This window comes from Tachyglossus aculeatus, chromosome X1 (genome assembly GCF_015852505.1).
Source record: "Tachyglossus aculeatus isolate mTacAcu1 chromosome X1, mTacAcu1.pri, whole genome shotgun sequence".
Classification (NCBI taxonomy): Eukaryota; Metazoa; Chordata; class Mammalia; order Monotremata; family Tachyglossidae; genus Tachyglossus; species Tachyglossus aculeatus.
In genome coordinates this window covers 81,579,682-81,601,524 of record NC_052101.1, presented here as the reverse complement: position 1 = coordinate 81,601,524, position 21,843 = coordinate 81,579,682, and the positions used below count along the sequence as shown (strand labels likewise).

The 21,843-nt window shown below is 45.6% G+C and overlaps 1 non-coding gene across 1 annotated transcript; it reads left to right on the top strand.

The window, feature by feature from the left end:
• Positions 1–4,373: 4,373 nt before the first annotated feature.
• On the top strand, positions 4,374–4,511 carry LOC119920580. The gene has a single exon (XR_005448314.1). It is a non-coding gene; the product is annotated as a small nucleolar RNA SNORA7 (small nucleolar RNA).
• The last annotated feature ends 17,332 nt before the right edge of the window (positions 4,512–21,843 follow it).

The following is a 21,843-nucleotide window of genomic DNA, read 5'->3' as shown; positions in this document are numbered from 1 at the left end:
AAACGCTTGCCCCCTCCCTTCTTCCCTCTCTGATCGCCATCTTCAACTGATCACTCTCCAATGGCTTCTTCCACAGTTTTCAAACATGCTAAAGTATCCCCTATTCTAAAAAAAACCTTCCCTTAACCCCAAGGTTGCCTCCGGTGATCTCCCTATCTCCTTCCTACCAAAGCAGCGTGGCTTAGCAGAAAGAGCAGGGGCTTGGGAGTCAGAGGTTGTGGGTTCTAATCCTGGCTCTGTCACTTGTCAAGCTGTGTGACTTCGGGCAAGTCACTTAACTTCTCTGCGCCTCAGTTAACTCATCTGTAAAGTGGGGATTAAGACTGTGAGCCCACGTGGGACAACCTCATTACCTTGTATCAACCCCAGCACTTAGAACAGTACTTGGTACATAGCGCTTAACAAATACCATCATTATTATTCAAGCACTTAGTACAGTGCTCTGCACACAGTAAGTGCTCAATAAATATGATTGAATGAATTCCTCTACAAACTCCTTGAGTGAGTTGTCTGCACTTGCTATCTCCACTTCCTCTCCTCCAATTCTCTCTTTGACCCCTTCCAATCTGGCTTTTACCCCCTTCACTCCACAGCAATTGCCCTCTCAAAGGTCACCAGTGGTTTCCTTCTTGCCATATCCAATGGCCTCTACCCCATCCTAATCCTCCTCGACCTCTCAGTTCCCTTCGACACTGTGGAACACCCTCTTCTCCCAGAAACATTATCTAACCTTGGCTTCACTGACACTGTCCTTACCTGGTTCTCCTCCTATCTCTCTGACCTACCATTCTCATTATCTTCTGTGGGCTCCTCCTCTACCCCCTCTGCCTCCCCCTAACTGTGGGAGTCCTTCAAGGCTCAGTCCTGGGTCCCCTTCTATTCTCCGTCTACACCCACTCCCTTGGAGAACTCATTCACTCCCATAGCGTCAACTACCATCTCTATGAGAATAATTCCCAAATCTACATCTCCAGCCCTGATCTTTCTCCTTCTATGCAGCCTCGTATTTCTTCCTGACTTCAAGATATCTCTACCTGGATGTCCTGAGCACATCTCAAACTTAACATGTCCAAAACGGAATTCCTCATCTGCCCACTCAAGCCCTGTTCTCCCTTTGACTTTTCCATCATCGCAGACAACACTCCCATCCTCCCTACCTTTGGCATGATCCTCAATTCATCTCTCAGTTAACCCATGTATTCAATCTATCACCAAATCCTGTCACTTCTACCTTCACAAAATCACTATAATCCGCTATTTCCTCTCCATCCAAACTGCTTTCACACTGATGCAGGCACTTATCCTATCCCGTATTGACTCATACATCAGCCTCCTTTGGCTGATCTCCCTGCCTCCTGTCTCTGCCCATTCCAGTCCATACTTCATTCTGCTGCTGCCTCCTTCAAGAGGCCTTCCCTGACTAAACCCTCTTTTCCTTTTCTTCTGTCACCCTGACTTGCTCCCTTTATTCATTCCCCCCCCCCCCAAGCCCCACAACACGTATATACCTATCTTTAATTTTATTTGTTCATATTAACGTCTGTCACCCTCTCTAGACTGTAAACTCATTGTGGGCAGGGGTTGTGTCTGTTATAGCGTCATATTGTACTCTCCCAAACACTAAGTACAGTGCTCTGCACACAATAAGAGCTCAATAAATACGATTGACTGACTGACTGTCGGGATCAGTTTCTAAAAAATGTTCAGTCCACGCTTCCCCACTCCTCGAGAACCTCCAGTTGTTTCCCATCCACTTCTGCATCAAACAGAAACTCTTTACCATCAGCTTTTCGGCCCTCAATCACTCTGCCCCCTCCCATCTCACCTCGCTGATTTCCTACTACAACCCTGCACAATCACTTAGCTCCTCTGATACCAACCTTCTCACTGTACCTCGATCTCGTCTATGTCACCACCGACCCCTCACCCACGTCCTGCCTCTGATCTGGAACCCCCACGCCCTTCGTGTCCAACAGACAATCACTCTCCCCACCCTCAAAGCCTTTTTGAAAGCGCATCTCCTCCAAGAGGCCTTCCCCAACTAAGCCCTCCTTTCCCCTACTCCTTCCAACTTCTGTGTCACCCTTGCACTTGGATTTGCAGCCTTTATTGCAGCCCCCTTCAGCCTCACAGCACTGATGCACATATCCATAACTGATTTATTTCTATTAATGTCTGTCTCCCCATCTAGACTGTAAGCTCCTTGTGGGTAAGGAACTTGTCTGCTAACTCTGTCACAGTGTATCCTCCTAAATACTTCCCAAGCACTTAATACAGTGCTCTGCACACAGTAAGCGCTCAATAAATATGATTGAATGAATACCGTGCTCTGCATACAGTAAGTGCTCGATAAATACAATCAATTGAGCATTCTGAAGAAGGTATGTGTGTTGAATGTCCAGCAATGACCATTCAATTGGCCAATGAACAGATCGCCATTGAGTCCACGAATGTCCTTTAAAAATGAAAATAAAGAAGATGCAGGTATTTCCAGGAACCACATGCCAGCGTGGCTCTCCTACGCCACACGCCGTTGGCATTATGGTGATATGAAGGCTCAGAATGGCGGCCCTCTCAGTGGCAATTTGCAGATAGTGAGACCCTGGATAGGGTGCAATGATCACTTACTTGCCAAACAAGGATTTGGTGATGTATTTTTTAAAAGTTTGAAAGTGTAGTTTCCTCTCCGAGGTAGTTTCTAGGCTAGAGCTAAATGGAACCTAATTAAATAATGCTCTCATTGATTAATTCCTAATTTAACCAATTAATATTTATGCAACATTTTGAAATCATTACTTGAAGGGAGCTGGAAATGGGTAAAAGAGCACGAAGTTCTGTACTCTGCGATTCTACTCCTGGTGATGAACTTTGCTTAAGTTTCACATCCTCAAAATAGCAAATATCAGAAAGAAAAAAAGCCCAGCTGAGACATGAAAAGTGGCAAACTTGGTTCCCGTGAAGTAGAACCCATTCCTTCCAAAATGGGGAAGCAGCATGGTTTAGTGGATACAGCATGGGGCTGGGAGTCAGAAGGACCTGGGTTCCAATCCCAGCTCTGCCATTTGTGCGTTGTGTGACCTTGGGTAAGTCACTTAACTTCTCTGTGTCTTGGTTACCTCATCTGTAAAATGGGGATTAAGACTGTGAGTCCTATTTGGGACAGGGACTGTGCCCAACTTGATTAGCTTGTATCTGCCCAACCACTTTGTACAGTGTCTGGCACATAGTAAGCGCTTAACAAATACCATTAAAAAAAATTCATCTAAGAATTGTGCTTTAACAGAGATTTTGCTGTGCAAATATACCAAACCATCTGGGGTACGAAGAGAATGGATTCAAATTAGTGAGCTGATTTATGAAAAGATTCCAACAGCTACTTTAACAACAGACACAGAAAGACTAGCAGGGTCTTGATAGTGAGGAATCACACAACATTGGCTTTCTTGCGTGAGTCAGCAAATAAAGGTAGAGACCTAAGACTTCACCCCAGTCAACACGCCACTTAACTTTTATTATAACTTGGCATCTGTATTTATCAATTAATCAATCAAGTTTTTTATGATATTTCTTAAGCACCTACTATGTGCCAAGCACTGTACTAAGCACTGGGGTAGAGTCAAGCTAATCAGGTTAGACTCAGTCCATGTCCTACATGGACGCCCCCCTCCCTCCCATCGCCCCAACTCACCCCTTTCGCTCACCCCTGGCCCAAGCACTTGTGTATCTATGTACATATCTATAATTCTATTTATTTATATTAATGCCTGTTTACTTGTTCTGCTGTATATATATATATATATATATATATATAATTCTATTTATTTATATTGATGCTGGTGATGCCTGTTCACTTGTTTAGATGTCTATCTCCCCCCTTGTAGACTGTGAGCCCATTATGGGCAGGCATTGTTTCTCTTTGTTGCTGAAGTATACTTTCCAAGCACTTAGGACAGTGCTCTGCACACAGTAAGCACTCAATAAATAGGATTGAATGAATGAATGAATCCTTATTTTACAGACGAGGTAACTGAGGCACAGAGAAGTTAAGTGATCTGCCTAAGGTCACAGCAGATAGAGCTGGCAGAGCTGGGATTACAACCCAGGTCCTTCTGACTCCCAGGCCTGTGCTCTATCTACTAAGCTACATTGCTTCTCCTTGGTATCAGTGGTATTAATAAATTGTAACTGTGTGCAGAATACTGAACTAGTGCTTGGGAGTGTACAATATAACAGAGTTGGTACACACATTCCCTGCCCATGAGAAGCTTAAGTCTAGAAGGGGAGGCAGACAAGAAAATAAATTATGGATACATACATAACTGCTGTGGGACTGAGGGTTGGATAGATATATACAACTCCCCTAAAATCCCACTCCCCTCTCAGGATCACACCTGGAGAGTTTCCAGTATTCTACCAGTCTCGGCCATGGGAGGGAGAGTCAAACAGAGGCATACCCATTTCATCCCTAGCTTGGGCAGTGGCTAGCGAGTGAAAGGCAATCAGCTACAAGTCAAAACTCACCTGTGCTGGGCAGCAGCCGCATGGGAGAGAGTCGAGGGCAGAGACTCAAGTTTACTGCGTGAAAGAAGGCAATAGTAAACCACTTCCGAAGTTTTACCAAGAAAACTCTATGAATACACTACCAGAACGATTGCAGATGGAGGTGGTGTGTTCTGGGAGAGATGTGGAGTCGCTATGGGTCGGAAATGACTCGACAGCATAATACAAGGCAAGACAATCCCTCTCCTTTACATGCAGGTCCATACTCATCCTTCCAAAACTTCATACCTCTCTGCATGTGCTACATTCATATTCAAGCCTTTGAAACTCCTATGGAACATGTTATCTTTTTTCATAAAGACTAATACTATCTATATGTGCAATAAACCTCAGGTTCTAATCTAAATAACTCAAACCTCTTTTTGTCCTGCATCCCTCTAACTAGTAAGGCCAACATGTTCTGGAAATTCCAAAACTCTAGCTCTCATGTTACAATATGGAAATATTGGTGGGTTGTCTAGGGAAGCCACTAGTTTCATTCATTCATTCACAGGGGGATGGAGTTTCCTGTCCAAAATCACAGGTGAACCTCAGTTCCGTCATTTCTGAAGTGCTTACGGGGTTTACAGGGGCCAAGGTGAGAGGCATACATCCAACCATAGGTCATGCATGTGAAGGTAGACCTTCTTGGGCAGAGCTTAAAATTAGCTTTTTCCTAGCACATTTCTCCTTTGTTATCACAATGTGTTTGTCCCAAAAAGATTGAATAGTCGAAGAGCAGATCCGATGCCAGGAGGACCTGTCTCATACCGCAAGGTCCCATTAATCAATCAACTGCTTACTGTGTTCAGGGCACTGTAAGAAGCGCTTGTGCTAATACTAGTACTAATACCATGTACTAGTGTCAGGGGAGCAGATTTGAGGGAAGTAACAAGTTGTAGCGGATAGAGCGTCGGCTTGGGAGTCAGAAGGCCATGGATTCTAATCCCGGCTCTGCCACTTGCTAGCTACATGACCTTGGGCAAGTCGCTTTGCTTCTCTGTGCCTCAGTTATCTCATCTGTAAAATGGAGACTGTGTTTGAGCCCCACGTGGGCAGGGACTGTGTACAACCTGATTTGCTTGTATCCACCCTAGTGCTTAGTACAGTGCCTGGCACATAGTAAGCACTTAGCGAATACTATTGAGAAAAAAAAGCACCGTACTAAGTCCTGTGGTAGATACAATATCATCAGGTCCCATGATGATGATGATGATGGCATTTGTTAAGCGCTTACTATAAGCCAAGCAGTGTTCTAAGCGTGGGGTAGTTACAAGGTAATCAGGTTGTCCCATGTCACAGTCATAGTCTTACAGTCTTAAGCTCAGTTACAAGCTCACAGTCTTAATCCTCATTTTACAGATGAGGTAATTGAGGCACAGAGAAGTTAAGTGACTTGCCCAAGGTCACACAGCAGACAAGTCGTGGTCAGAATTAGAACCCACCTCCTCTGACTCCCAAGTCCGTGCTGTTTCCACTAAGCCTCGCTGCTTCTCATGCTGGGGCTCACATTGAAAGTAGCAGGGAGTACAGGTTTCAAATCCCCATTTTACAGAGAAGTTAAATGACTTGTCTAAGGTCACATACAGTGGGCAAGTAGCAAAGTGGGTATTAAAACCCATGTGGAGAAACAGCATGGCCTAGTGAAAAGAGCACGAGCCTGGGAGGCAGAGGACCTGGCTTCTAATTCCAGGTCAACCACATACCCTTTGTTTGACTTTGGGCAAGTCACTTCAGTTCTCTGTGCCTCAGTTCCCTGTTCTGAAAAAATGGGTATTCAATCTTTTTCTCTCTCCTTCTTAGGCTGTGAGCTGCATGTGGGACCTAATTATCTTGCATCTACCCCAGTGCTTAGTATAGTCACTGGCAAATAGTAAGCACCTAACATATACAACAGTTATTCTTATTATTAGGTCCACTGAGTCCCAGGACAATGTCCTTTCCACTAGACCATGCTGCTTCTTTAGTGCCAAGGCTGTACTGTGGCACCTTCACCCATAAAGCAGTTGCCTTGGAAACCACTGCCCCTACATTGCCCCTTCCTAACTACAGAAATCAAGGATTGCCAGTAAAAATTTGTAGTTTGCAGATGTAATTTCGTGCTTCCTTTCAGCATCACAGGCACCATGAAAGCCTAGGGTTGGAAATTATTGAAAGGTAAAAGGAGTAAGAAACCCAGAGGCAAAGAACAATAGCATAGGATGCAAGCTCTTTGAAGACAGCAACTGTGTCTTATAATGGCATTTTTTTATTAAACGCTTACTATGTGCAAAGCACTGTTCTAAGCACTGGGGAGGTTACAAGGTGATCAAGTTGTCCAATGGGGGTCTTACAGTTTTAACCACAATTTTACAGATGAGGTCACTGAGGCACAGAGAAATTAAGTGACTTGCCCAAAGTCACACAGCTGACAAGTGGTGGAGCTGGAATTTGAACCCATGACCTCTGACTCCAAAGCCCGTGCTCTTTCCACTGAGCCACGTGTCTTATCCTTCCTGTATTTTCCCAAGTGCCTAGTATAGTGCTCTCTGGCTAGTACAGTGTTTGAAAAGCTGGAACATTGGCTCTGGAAGGAAAGAAAGAGTCAATCTGAAGATGAAAGATCAAATTTTGCCAACCCAACAGCTTATCAACCAATTGGACCAATTCCATCCGTCCTTCTGGAGGTGGATTACTGGTATAAAATGGCAAGACCTTATCCTGGACACTGATGTCCTGTGAGTCTGTGAGATCTCCTACCCTCCATCCTCATATCAGACAGATAATTGCTCTCTCCCACTTCAAAGCCTTATTGAAGGCACATCTCCTCCAGGAAGCCTTCCCTGACTGAGCCCTCTTCTCCTCTTCTCCAACTCCCTTCCCCACCACACACAATTGCTCCTTCATTCATCCTCTCTCCCTTCCACATGGCATACATAAATATAAATATATATATATATATAAATATATATATATAAATATATATAAATTATTTATTTATTTATATTAATGTCTGTCTCCCCCTCTAGACTGTGAGCTCACTGTGGGCAAGGAATATGCTTGATGTTATATTGTACTCTCCCAAGCACTTAGTACAGTGTTTTGCACACGGTAAGTGCTCAATAAATACAATTAATAATAATAATGATAATAATGATAATAATCACAGGTTCTGAGATAAAGCCAATTAGAACTCATCTGAAATGGCACAGTCATCTGGTATGGATGGATGGATGGATGATAAAAATGAGTTCCAAGATGCTCTTTGATAGAGAGCTTAGCACTGGAGCATGCTCCAGAGGAGGCCAGAGGATAAAGGTACAAAGATATACCAAAGGTCATCCTCAAAATAATGATAATAATGATAATAATAACGCCCATTTTTCAGAAGAGGGAACTGAGGCACAGAGAAGTGAAGTGACTGACCAAGGTCAAGCAATGGGTATGTGGTAGAACTGGGATTAGCAGCATGGCTCAGAGGAAAGAGCACGGGCTTTGGAGTCAGAGGTCAGGGGTTCAAATACCGACTCCACCAATTGTCAGCTGTGTGACTTTGGGCAAGTCACTTAACTTCTCTGGGCCTCAGTTACATCATCTGTGAAATGGGGATTAAGATTGTGAGCCCCCCGTGGGACAACCTGATCACCTTGTAACCTCCCCAGTGCTTAGAACAGTGCTTTGCACATAGTAAGTGCTTAGTAAATGCCATCATCATCATCATCATTAGAAGCCAGGTCCTCTGCCTCCCAGGCTCATGCTCTTTCCACTAGGCCATGCTGTTTCCCTACCTGGGTTCTAATCCCCACTTTGCTTCTTACCCGCTATGTGTGACCTTAGGCAAGTCATTTAACTTCTCTGTAAAATGGGGATTCAAAACCTGTTCACCCTGCTACTTACAATGTGAACCCCACATGGGACCTGATGATATTGTATCTATCCCAGGACTTAGTACAGTGCTTTTTCTTCTCAATGGTATTTATTATGTGCTTACTGTGTACCAGGCACTGTACTAAGCACTGTGGTAGGTACAAGTTAATCAGGGTGGACACAGTCCAAGTCTCACATGTGGCTCACAGTCTTAATTCCCATTATAGAGATGAGGTAACTGAGGCACAGTGCTTGGCAAATAGTAAGTGGTTAACAAATAGCACAATCATTGTTATCATTATTAGTATGCTGTGTTCACTTAGGTCATAAATACTTCCTTCATGTAAAAAAGCTTCACACGCACTTGGAATGTGCTGCACTCCTGCATGCCTACTTGATCGACACATTCCTTGCACCGGCCTGAAACATGACTGGGAGGGAAGAGAAAATGTGCACTTTGATGCTGCCTTAGCCACTAGAAATATGATCAGTTCCTCTGCTCAGGTTCTTGGTTCTGAGGTATCAGGACTAAGGCTCATTTGTAGTTTCTGATGGAAGACTCTACTCCTTATCTAATTCATTATTGCATCCCCACTTTTTTTTAACACCCAAAGTTTCGAAATGTCATCTTCCAACCAGGGAGACCTAGGGTAGTTCACTGAAGAGGCTGAAAAGCCAACCAGTTGCCAACTCGACCAGACCTGTCTTCCAGTCTAGTTCCTTGGATTCAGCTTCTGGGCTTCAGTCACACCTCCCTGAGGAGGTGATTCAGCAGATAGAGTGTGTCAGGATCACTGCACATCAGATGGGAGTGGGGAAGGGAGAGAGGATTAGACATCTTTCTCTGAGAGCCACAAGGGGATCTTTTGGTAATTGCCCACGTTGACACCTGGATGGGGGCCAGGGATGCCGTCTAGCCAAAACTTCCATTGGCCTATAAATGGAAGCAAGTGAACAGGGTTTGGCTCTAAGACCTGATTGCAGGAAGATGTTGAAACAAACCCTTCTTCATCATTTTCAGGTTGGACGCTCTGAGCACTGTTTAGCTTTCAGTACCTGAAGTTTTACAGTCCTGTCATTTTCCATGGCTTATTTGAGTCTCCTACCAGGAGACACAAGGGGTTACACTTTTTTGCCATCTGCTGTGCAGAGATCTATCAGCCAGCCCTCCCACCCCCCACCCCCATTAATGTTAATGGGAAGCACACAACCAGTTGTGAATATTGAGTCAATGGCGCTGACTCCCTATGCCAGACAGCTGGTGTTTACTGCCAGAATCTTTTCACACACTCCATATGCATGCCCTGTAACGGGTTTCCCTGTCGGCTCTGGTCTCTTTATGCCACATTTCTGGCTCAGAAGTCAAAAGGCAGCATTGTTTAGCTCAGATGGCGTTTAAAAAAAATCCCAGGACTGAAAATGTTTTGTTCACACTCACACTTATCAAAGCCACCTCTCCCTCCCTTCCCCTCCTGCTCCCCTTATCACTAGGGAAAAAGAAAATAAAATGCCCTCACTGACCAAAGAACCCCATGTTTATCACAAAAAACACCTACAGCAATCGAATAAAATGGGAAAGGAAAGGTGAAGCTAAGTTAAGTTTCTTTTAAGTCTATTGCCCAGTTACTTTCTGAGGCTGGGTACGAATTGTTTAGATAGCTGCTTTTGAGTAGAACCTTCTGTAACACTTGAGCTTGTGCTCCAGGACAGCTATATTCAAATTTTCTGGGGTGCTGACTACATTCGTAAATGAGCTTGCCCTGGAGGGTGTTTCATCGAAATGACTAAGAGTAACCAAAAAAATATTAGCCCTGAATAGTAGAACTTGGGGCTGATGACTGTGGGTAGGAAGTGGTGCAAGGAGGAAGTGGAGAGGAGGTTGGAGGGAGAGAACTGATGCCAGTGGTGAAGAGCGGCTTTGCATTTTGGGCAGGGCAAACCTTAGACAGTGCTGTGCTGTGGCTGTGTAGCTGGTTCTTCCTAAAACACATAGCCAGGGCCATCTCTAGGGCAAGGATGAGAGGGGCAATTGTGTTAGGCCCTGCAGCCTAAGGACCCTACCCCTCCTGGCAAGCAGTACCCTGGACTGTTGTCTCAATGTAGTGGACCGGTGGGGCCGGGGCAGGGTAGGAGGAAGGTAGTCAGTTATCAGGAAGCAAGTAGGAGTGAAAGGCATGTGAGCTCGTTGTGGGCAGGGATTGTCACTGTTTACTGTGGTATTGTACTTTCACAAGCGCTTAGTACAGTGCTCTGCAAACAGTATGCAGTTAAGAAATATGATTGAATGAATGAATGAATTGTATATGGAGGAGCGCCCTCTAGAGGACAAGAAAGTTATTGGAAGAGGCGGACGATACAACAATCTGAAAAAAGTCTCCAGGGATTTAATCATCATCAGTGGGATTCATTGAGCGCTTACTAGGCACAGAGCACTTGTACTAAGCGCTTGGAACAGTACAATAAAATTGAGTTGGTTGACACATTCCTTGCCCACAAGGAGCAGGAAGGAGAGATTAAGAGCAGAACTTCTTCCCCACAGCAGGTGATCGGCCCTAAGCCCCTGGACCCTGCAAAAATCCTCGCCAGACTGTTTAAGTCATTTTCAGTAGTCAAAGTAAAGGTGTCCAGTGTGCAAAGGATAAATATGAATTAGTAAAGCAGTTTTGAATTGGGTATTATAATCTGAGTGCTGAGGTTGGAGCCGAAGGCATGCCTGCTTCTGGCCTGGAACATCCTCCTTCTTCATAGCTGACAGACAGTGACTCTCTCCACCTTCAAAACCTTATCGAAGGCACATCTCCTCCAAGAGGACTTCCCTGACTAAGCCCTACTTTCCTCTTCTCTCACTCCCTTCTAGATCGTCTTGACTTGTTCCCTTTATTCAGTCCTCATCTCGCAGCCCCACAGCATATAAGGAAGGGGCCAACTGGACCAATCGCCCTAGTGCCCCTCTGCATTTTCTCCAGCACCCCCCATCTGCCAGGCCCCTTTCCCTTCCCCATTCCAACCTCGAGCTGGGATAACCCTGACTGAACCCCCATGACCCTTATGTCTATATGTATAATTTTATTTATTTATATTGATGCCTGTTTACTTGTACTGATGTCTGTCTGTCCCCCTCTAGACTGTGAGCACGTTGTGGGCAGGGATAGTCTCTCTCTATTGCTGTACTGTACTTTCCAAGCGCTTAGTACAGCGCTCTGCACACAGTAAGTGCTCAATAAGTATGATTGAATAGGTACATACCGATAATTTTTTTGATTTATATTAGCATCTGTTTCCTCCTCTAGACTGTAAGCTCGTTGGGGGCAGGGAGTGTGTCTGTTATATTGCTATATTGTTCTCTCACAAACACTTAGTGGAGTGCTCTGCACACAGTAAATGCTCAATAGATACGACTTCTTGGTCTGTGAGAATAAGGGAAGTGGGTCACAAGTAGCTCTGTCCAGCAGGCCCCGTAGCCAGGTTGTGTTGAGAATCCCTTTCTTGCCTCCAAAGTCCCAGAATACCCGCCAGACTGATGAGCCAGGTTGGTGATAAGATGGATGCCCCGATTCATTCATTCAATCACATTTATTGAGCACTTACTGTGTGCAAAGCACTGTACTAAGCACTTGGGAGAGTACGATATAATAAACCCATTCCCGGCCCACAACGAGCTCTCTGGGTCCCTAACAGGGAGGCTCCAGAGCCAGGCCAGGGCCGAACCCTAGCCTAGCGAGGGGTGAGAAAATAATAATAATAATAATGGCATTTATTAAGTGCTTACTATGTGCAAAGCACTGTTCTAAGCGCTGGGGAGGTTACACAGTGATCAGGTTGTCCCACAGGAGGCTCACAGTCTTAATCCCCATTTTACAGATGAGGTAACTGAGGCCCGGGGAAGTGAAGTGACTTGCCCAAAGTCACCCAGCTGACAATTGGCAGAGCTGGGATTTGAACCCATGACCTCTGACTCCAAAGCCCGCACTCTTTCCATTGAGCCACGTTGCTTCTCGAAAAGCCACCAGTTCACACCTCTCAGAGTCTCCAGCTTGCCCACAGAGTCCCCGTCAGACCCCGGTACCACCCACCAGGCTGCTTGGCTGAACCAGGGGCAAGAAAGACATCTGACTTTTCTCTGGAGTGCCCACTAGGCTCCGGCCTCTAGAGGAGCCTTCAACCCAGTTCCAGAGCCCAGCAGGAGTAGGACAAGCCCCACCAGGTTTTGCACGGAGACAAGGAACCACGGACAAGAGTTAGACCACATATCGGCTCCAGTTGGTACTCTAATCTGGCTCTAAGGAGGAGGATGGGTTAGGTACAGCTGCCTGCTCTGCCCCAAATGCTGTGAGGGTGATGCTAACTGCTTCACCTCCACAGTGTGAATCCCCCTGGCCTCTTTGGACCTGTCGCCCCTGGGTGGTGATTAGGGAAGCAGTGTGGTCTAGTGGATAGAGCACGGGCCTGGGAGTCAGAAAAACCTGGGTTCTAATCCCGGCTCTGCCACTTGTCTACTGTGACCTTGGGCAAGTCATTTCTCTGCACCTCAGTTCCCTCATCTGTAAAATGGAGATTAAGACTATGAACCCCATGTGGGACAAGGATTGTGTCCATCCCAATTTGCTTATATCCACCCAAGTGCTTAGTACAGTGCCTGGCACACAGTATGTGCTTAACAAATACCACAGTTATTATTATTATTATATTAGGGAAATACAAGATTGTTCAAAGTTCACAGTGTCAAGGGGTTGTTTTTATTATTCCCTGAAAAAAGTCTCATTTGCATTGGGAAGCAACATGGCCAAGTGGAAAGAGCACAGGCCTGGGAGTCAGAGGACCTGGGTTCTAATCCTGACTCTGCTGTGTGAACTGGGGGAGCCACTTTACTTCTCTGGGCCTCGGTTCCCTCATCTGCAAAATGGGGATTCAAAGCCTGTGCTCCCTCCTACTTAGACTGTGAACCCCATGTGGGACCTGATGATCTTGTATCTACTCCAGCACTTAGTACAGTGGTTGGCACATAGTAAATGCTTAACAAAACCACAGTTGTTATTTGTAGTGAAGTGGGGAAGGCCCCAGATGCCTCCTCTTGGCAGACCATGCACTCTGAAGATGTGACCAGTGAAAATCCTTTCAAAATACTGGAGTCTGGGGACAGGAGAAAATGGCATTGCAGGAGTGCTGTCACCCAAGAATGGCCTCCTGGTCTTCAGGGCCAAGAGCAATTCGAGGTGGGAGACAAATCCTTAGCCTCCGGGTTCTGCAATCCTTCATAACTGGATGGGGCTAAGTGATTGTGTTTTGGCTTGAATGCTCTGAGGATGTACCATAGCTTACTTTGCTTTGCTCACATAGATGATAATGATGGTATTTGTTAAGCGCTTACTATGTGCCAAGCACTGTTTGTGTTCTGAGTGGCTGAGAGAGCACAATCTCTGTGACCTTCAGCCAAACAGCATGAGCTGGATCCTTCATGGGTTTTACTTAAGCTTTCATTGGTAATCTCATGTCCCACACTTGCACTGTCTGGAACTAATTCTCCCCAGCAGAATTCAAGTAAATCATGGACTGTCTTCCCTTCTCTGGGATGTTCGATGGCTGCCACCTATCCAAAATCAGTTTTCTTCTTTCAGATCAATTAATCAACCAATCAACCATATTTACTGAGCACTTACTGAGTGCAGAGCACTGTGCTAAGCACTTAGGAGAATACAATATAACAGACCCATTCCCAGCTCACATTTTAGATACCTCTCTTCATCCACATTAGCTTTCTTAAGTGACCAGGAAGCTAATGTCTTTTATGGACAACTCTTGTTTACCCCAAGTAGACAGTCCACTTCGTAGGTCATTGCTAACAAATTTTTTAATTCTCTCCAATTGCCACCATGTCTATGACCCTCTCCCATGCCACAGCATACAGACTCTGCAACCGAGACTCTCTCCAGGCTCTCTCCAACATCATCACAAATCCTGGGGCTAGCTGCTCAGATGAGACCTCATTTTTCTAGCACCTGCCATCCAACCCTGTATACTGTCCTCTCCTGAGCCCTTAGTACAGTGCTCTGCACACAGTAAGTGCTCAATAAATACCACTATGGACATGTTACTCCCCTCCTCAAAAATCTCCAGTGGCTGCCTGTCAACATACGCATCAAGTAAAAACTCCTCACTCTCGGCTTCAAGGCTCTCCATCACCTTGCCCCCTCCTACCTCACCTCCCTTTTCTCCTTCTACAGCCCAGCCCACACCCTCTGCTCCTCTGCCACTAACCTCCTCACTGTACCTCGTTCTTGCCTGTCCTGCTATAGACACCCGGCCCACGTCCTCCTCCTGGCCTGGAATGCCCTCCTTCTACACATCCACCAAGCTAGCTCTCTTCCTCCCTTCAAAGCCCTACTGAGAGCTCACCTCCTCCAAGAGGCCTTCCCAGACTGAGCCCCCTTTTTCCTCTCCTCCTCCCCATCCCCCCCCCACCCCACCTCCATCCCCTCCCCACAGCACCTGTATATATGTTTGTACAGATTTATTACTCTATTTTACTTGTACAGATTTACTATTCTATTTATTTTGTTAATGTGGTGCATCTAGCTTTATTTCTATTTGTTCTGATGACTTGACAGCTGTCCACATGTTCTGTTTTATTGTCTGTCTCCCCCTTCTAGACTGTGAGCCCGTTGTTGGGTAGGGACCGTCTCTATATGTTGCCAACTTGCACTTCCCAAGCGCTTAGTACAGTGCTCTGCACACAGTAAGCGCTCAATAAATATGATTGAATGAATGGTTGATTGATCTTTCGATGTCAGAGAAACAGGGCTAGAGGAAAAGCGGGGTAGGTGGGGGTAAATGGCCAAAGAAACCATAGTGGCAAAGCGCCTCCCCAATCCCAGAGCACTGCTGGCTGGCTTTTTGCTGCCCTCAATCAAGCAATCAATCAATCCATCAATGGTATTTATTGAGTGCTTACTGTGTGTCGAGCACTGTACTAAACGCTTGAGACAATACAATAGAGTTGGTAGAGATGGTCTCATTCACAAGGAGCTTACAATGTAGAAGGGGAGACAGACATTAAAATAAATTACAGATCTGTACAAAAGTGCTGTGGGGCTGAGGGTGAGGTGACTATCACGTACTGAAAAGGGTACAGATCCAAGTGAATGGATGATGCAGAAAGGAGAGGGAGTAGGGGAAATAAGGATTTAGTTGAAGAAGACCTCTTGGAGATGTGATTTTAATAAGGCTTTGAAGGTGGCCAGAGTGAATGTCTGTCATATATTATAGAAGCAGTGTGGCTTAGTGGAAAGATCCTGGGCTTGGGAGTGAGAGGTCAAGGGTTCTAATCCTGACTCTGCCACTTGTCAGCTGTGTGACCTTGGGCAAGTCACTTCACTTCTCTGTGCCTCAGTTGCCTCATCTTTAAAATGGGGATGAAGACTGTGAGCCCCACGTGGGACAACCTGATGACCTTGTATCTACCTCATCACTTAGAACAGTGCTTGGCACATAGTAAGCGGTTAACAAATACCATCAATATTATTATTATTATATATCATAGAGAAGCAGTGTTACCTAGTGAATAGAGCACCGGCCTGGGAATCAGAAGGACCAAGTTTCTAATCCCAGCTCTGCCACTTGTCTGCTGTATGACCTTGGGCAAGTCACTTAGCTTCTCTGTGCCTCAGTTACCTCATCTGTAAAATGGGGATTAAGACTGTGAGCCCTATGTGGGACAGGGACTGTGTCCAACTCAATCACCTTGTATTCACCTCAGCGCTTAAAACAATGCCTGGCACATAGTAAGCGCTCAACAAATGCCATTAAAAAAATGAAAAGGGAGGCAGTTCCAGGCCAAAGGCAGGATGTGGGCGAGGGGTTGGTGGCAAGATTGACGAGTTCGAGGTCCAGGGAGTAGGTTGGCATCAGAGGAGTGAAGTGTGGGGGCTGGGTTGTAGTAGGAAATCAACGAGATAAGGTAGGAAAGTGATCCTGATCTCTTAGTAAAACAGAAAGTCCTTTGTTATGAACCACCTTCCACACCTCAATCCCCAACAGCAGTCTATCACCTCTAGCTCGATTCTGATCATTTCAACACTTAGATGGATAAAGCTGTAATTACGTGAATATGATTCTGTTGCCTACTCTTGTCTATCTTTTATATTTTACGGTGCTATTACTTGTGCTTTTGTCAACTTGTGTTTGTATAACCGTTTTAGCCTTGACTCTCTCTATACATTGCAAACTCCTTGACAGCAGGGTCTGTTTCTTGCAACCGAGTCAACCCCAGAAGCTCTACACACAATCAAAGCTTTTCCGTGACAACATGAAACTTAATGTTGTCACTGAATTCTGCCAGATAAGAGGGGCAGTATTAGTTATTGCACAGATAGACCCAAAAAGGAGAAAGCCAAATCAAGAAGGCTGGCATGGCTTTTGACAGACAGAGTGTGGAGAGACAGATTGTGGAGATTTCAGGGCATAAACTTCCCACCAAATGGAAAGTCTATAAATCTGTGGTGGTGACCCACCTTCTGTAAGTCTGTGTACCCAGAGCTACTGCAGGAGGTACAACCAGTTTCACTATTTATTGTTCTATTGTACTCTCCCAAGTGCTTAGTACAGTGCTCTACACATAGTAAGCGCTCAATAAATATGACTAACAGTTTCCCCAGCATCATCCACTACTTTCCCTTAACAGCAATTTAAAATCCTTTAGACACTTGAAATTCACCGCACCCTCAGCCCCACAGCACTTATGTACAGCGTGGCTCAGTGGAAAGAGCCCAGGCTTTGGAGTCAGAAGTCACGGGTTTGAATCCCGACTCTGCCACGTCTGCTGTGTGACCTTGGGCAAGTCACTTAACTTCTCTGAGCCTCAGTTACCTCATCTGTAAAATGGGGATTAAGACTGTGAGCCCCACATAGAACAACCTGATCACCTTGTATCCCCCCACAGCGCTTAGAACACTGCTCTGCACATAGTAAGCGCTTAACAAATGTCATTATTATTATTATTATGTACCTATCCTTAATTAATTTTATCGTCTGTCTCCCCACTCTAGACTGTAAAGTCCTTGTGGGCAGGGAACATGTGTACCAACTCTATTGTGTTGTACTCTCCCAAGCGCTTACTACTCAGTGCTCTGCACACAGTAAGTGCTCAATAAATTCCACTGATTGATTGATCAATTGATTGGACAAGATTACCAACAATGAGGAATGGCATACAGTTGGTTTATCAGCATTCGGGCAATGCTCATCACAACAATAATAATAATGGTGGTATTTGTTAAGTGCCTACTGTGTGCCAAGCACGGGGGTAGATACAACATAATCAATCATATTTATTGAGCACTTACTGTGTGCAGAGCATTGTACTAAGTACTTGGGATATAACAGAATTGGCAGACATGTTCCCTGACCACAACAAGCTTACAGCCATATGCAGGTTGGACATAGTCCCTGTCCAACCGAGGCTCACAGTCTAAGTAGGAGGGAGTAGGATTTAATCTGCATTCTACAGGCAAAGAAACTGAGGCATGGAGAAGTTAAATGACTTGCCCAAGGCCATAGAGCAGACAAGGTGTGGGGCTGGGATTAGAACCCAGGTCCTCTATCTCCTGGGCCCTCACTCTCTCCATCAGGTCAGGCTGCTTCTCAACAGAGTAGGACACATGAGCAGTACAATAGGAGGGGACCAATAACTGCTGAAAGGTCAGCTGAAAGGGCACATGATGATGATGATAATGGTATTTGTTAAATGCTTACTATGTGCCAAGCACTGTTCTAAGCACTGGGGTAGATACAAGCTAATCAGGTTGTTCTGCCTGGGGCTCACAGGCTTAATCCTCATTTTACAGGTAACTGAGGCATAGAGAAGCTAAGTGGCTTGCCCAAGCTCACACAGCAGACAAGAGGAGTCAGGATTAGAACCCACATCCTCTGACTCCCAAGCCCATACTCTTGTCACTAAGCCAGGCTGCTCCCCTGGCAGAACAGCAGTTTAAAGAGAATGAAACATAACTTCAGTGTGAATCAGCTGTAGACTGTGAGGAGGCAATGGTAGCACCCAGGCTAATCAGGTGACAGCAATCAGAAGAGGGGCAGTTCTCCTTAACTGGAGGCTTTAGGAAGATCCAGATATGGAGAGACAGACTCAAACACAGACAGGAGCTGCAAAGAACTAGCTCACCTTCTTGCAATATAGATGCATTGTCAGTCAATCAATGGTATTTATTGAACATTTGCCGTGTGCAGCACACTGTACTAAATGCTTGGGAGAGGACAATATAACAGTTGGTAGACTCGTGCCCTGCCCACGAGAAGCTTCAGTCTCACATCCAGTCTTTTTAGCCATACCCACCCACATGGAGAGGACCTGAATATAGCCTCATCTTTGAAACCAAAGGGCAGCTATATACATGGATCTTTGTAATTCCTCTTACCCATTCATTTATTTATTCAATCGTATTTATTGAGTGCTTACCCTTAGAAACATGCACTGTATTATTGTTGCTGGTTTTCTTTTGTCTTCAAATGTTACCTTTTGTCTAATGAATACAAAAGCTGCAAGAATGAAATAAAACTGTTTCTCTTGCAGGGAACCTCCAGAGATTATGTCCTGTCACTGTGCAGGATAGATCTTTGTGACCCTGCCTGTTTCTATACCCACAGCTATTAGACATGAGGCAGAAAGCCCATCTGTTCCATTAATGTTTAATTAACAGCTCATTAGCCCAGCAAGGTTAATTAAGAAGAAAAATGAAGTATTACCAGTGCTGGAAATATCTGGGAACACCAGTCTAGGTCCTCCTGACTCCTGGTTCCATCAATATATAAATCATTGACCTACGACAGGCCAATGATTCTTATAGGAAATTATTCATGTTACTACCACTGGGCATAGATGTCAATGCATGTGAGAACTGCAGTTCAGGAAAATCTGGGCAAAGTGACTTCATTGAGTGCATACTGTGTGCAGAGCACTGTACTAAACACTTGGAAAGTACAATTCAGCAACAAAGAGAGACAATCCCTGCCCACAACAGGCTCACAGTCTAGAAGGTGGGGGGGAGAGTGAAATATGTATGATGTGGTCTCTATCCAACAAATGTTTTGCACTTCTTTTTCCTCCTTATCTAACAAGGATCACTCCAAAGAAAGGGTGTAGGACCTTTATAAACATGGAGTTGAATCCTCTCAAAGACGCTGCAATTCAAGACCATTTAACCATTCATGATGATAATTAATAATTGTGGCATTTGTTAAATGCTTACTATGTGCCAAGCACTGTACAGAGCACTGGGGTGAATACAAGTAAATCAGGTTGGACACAGTTCCTGTCCCACATGGGGCTCACAGTCTGAATCCCCAGAAGCAGTGTGGCTCAGTGGAAAGAGTGCGGGCTAAGGAGTCAGAGGTCATGGGTTCAAATCCCAGCTCAGCCACTTAGCTCTGTGACCTTGGGCAAGCCACTTAACTTCTCTGTGCCTCAGTTACTTCATCTGTAAAATGGGGATTAAGACTGTGAGCCCTACGTGGGATGACCTGATCACCTTGTAACCTCCCCAGCACTTAGAACAGTGCTTCGCACATAGTAAGCACTTAACAAATACCACCATTATTATTATTATTTTACAGAGGAGGTAACTGAGGCACAGAGAAGAGAAGTGACTTGCCCAAAGTCGCACAGCAGAGAAGTGGCAGAGCTGGGATTAGTACTCAGGTTCTTCTGACTCCCAGACTCATGATCTTTCCACTAGGCCAAGCTGCTTCTCACTAGGCCAAGCAGCTTCTCAACATTCTCACTCTTTATCTCTTTCCTTTCTGATGAGATTCCCAAGGACACCAGCTCTTTGACCACAGATGGTTTCACCTCAAATCTCTTCCAATCAATCAATCAATCAATCATATTTATTGAGCTCTTACTGTGTGCAGAGCACTGTACTAAGCACTTGCGAAGTTCAAGTTGGCAACATACAGAGACAGTCCTTACCCAACAGTGGGCTCACAGTCTAGAAGGGGGAGACAGAGAACAAAACCAAACATATTAATAAAATAAAATAAATAGAATAGATATGTACAAGTAAAATAAATAAATAAATAGAGTAATAAATATGTACAAACAGATATACATATATACAGGTGCTGTGGGGAAGGGAAGGAGGTAAGACGGGGGGATGGAGAGGGGGACGAAGGGGAGAGGAAGGAGGGGGCTCAGTCTGGGAAGGCCTCCTGGAGGAGGTGAGCTCTCAGTAGGGCCTTGAAGGGAGGAAGAGAGCTAGCTTGGCGGATGGGCAGAGGGAGGGCATTCCAAGCCAGGGAGATGACGTGGGCCAGGGGTCGATGGCGGGACAGGTGAGAACGAGGCACGGTGAGGAGATTAGCGGCAGAGGAGCAGAAGGTGCGAGCTAGGCTGTAGAAGGAGAGAAGGGGGGTGAGGTAGGAGGGGGTGTGGTGATGGAGAGCCTTGAAGGCCAGGGTGAGGAGTTTCTGCCTGATGCGCAGATTGGTAGCCACTGGAGATTTTTGAGGAGGGGAGTAACATGCCCAGAGCGTTTCTGGACAAAGACAATCTGGGCAGCAGCATGAAGTATGGATTGAAGTGGGGAGAGACACGAGGATGGGAGATCAGAGAGAAGGCTGATGCAGTAGTCCAGACGGGATAGGATGAGAGCTTGAACGAGCAGGGTAGCGGTTTGGATGGAGAGGAAAGGGCGGATCTTGGCAATGTTGCGGAGCTGAGACCGGCAGGTTTTGGTGACGACTTGGATGTGAGGGGTGAATGAGAGAGTGGAGTCGAGGATGACACCAATGTTGCGGGCTTGTGAGACGGGAAGGATGGTAATGCCGTCAACAGTGATGGGAAAGTCAGGGAGAGGGTAGGGTTTGGGAGGGAAGACAAGGAGTTCAGTCTTGGACATGTTGAGTTTTAGGTGGCGGGCAGACATCCAGATAGAGATGTCCTGAAGGCAGGAGGAGATGCAAGCCTGGAGGGAGGGGTAGAGAGCAGGGGCAGAGATGTAGATTTGGGTGTAATCAGCATAGAGATGATCCACCAGGATCACTGAGGTTGAGGTTGCATAACATCCATCCAGCAGGTTGGGCAAATTCCCATGATGCCACACCAAGTAGAGGGGTCTTCTGGGAGCAAGGCTCCCTAAGGATTAGTGGTGTCTCAAGTGATGTCATTAGGGGACTAGTTAGGAGGGAGGAGGAGATGGGGCTGGAGGCTGAGTGATGCTGCTCTTTTCTTTCTTGTCCCTGAAAAACAGCAGACCACCCTACAGGCCAATGCCCAGTGCCCTTTGGTAAGGGCCATGCTCCATTTGACTTTCCACAGTCTTCTCAGGTCTCTGGATTCTCTTGCCGTCCTTCTATTAGCATCCTGGAGACTTCGTGTGGAGGGGGAAACCCCACACAACTTCAAATGACCCAGACTTCTTTAGGAAGAAAATTGCAGGGACAATTTTCTTGTAC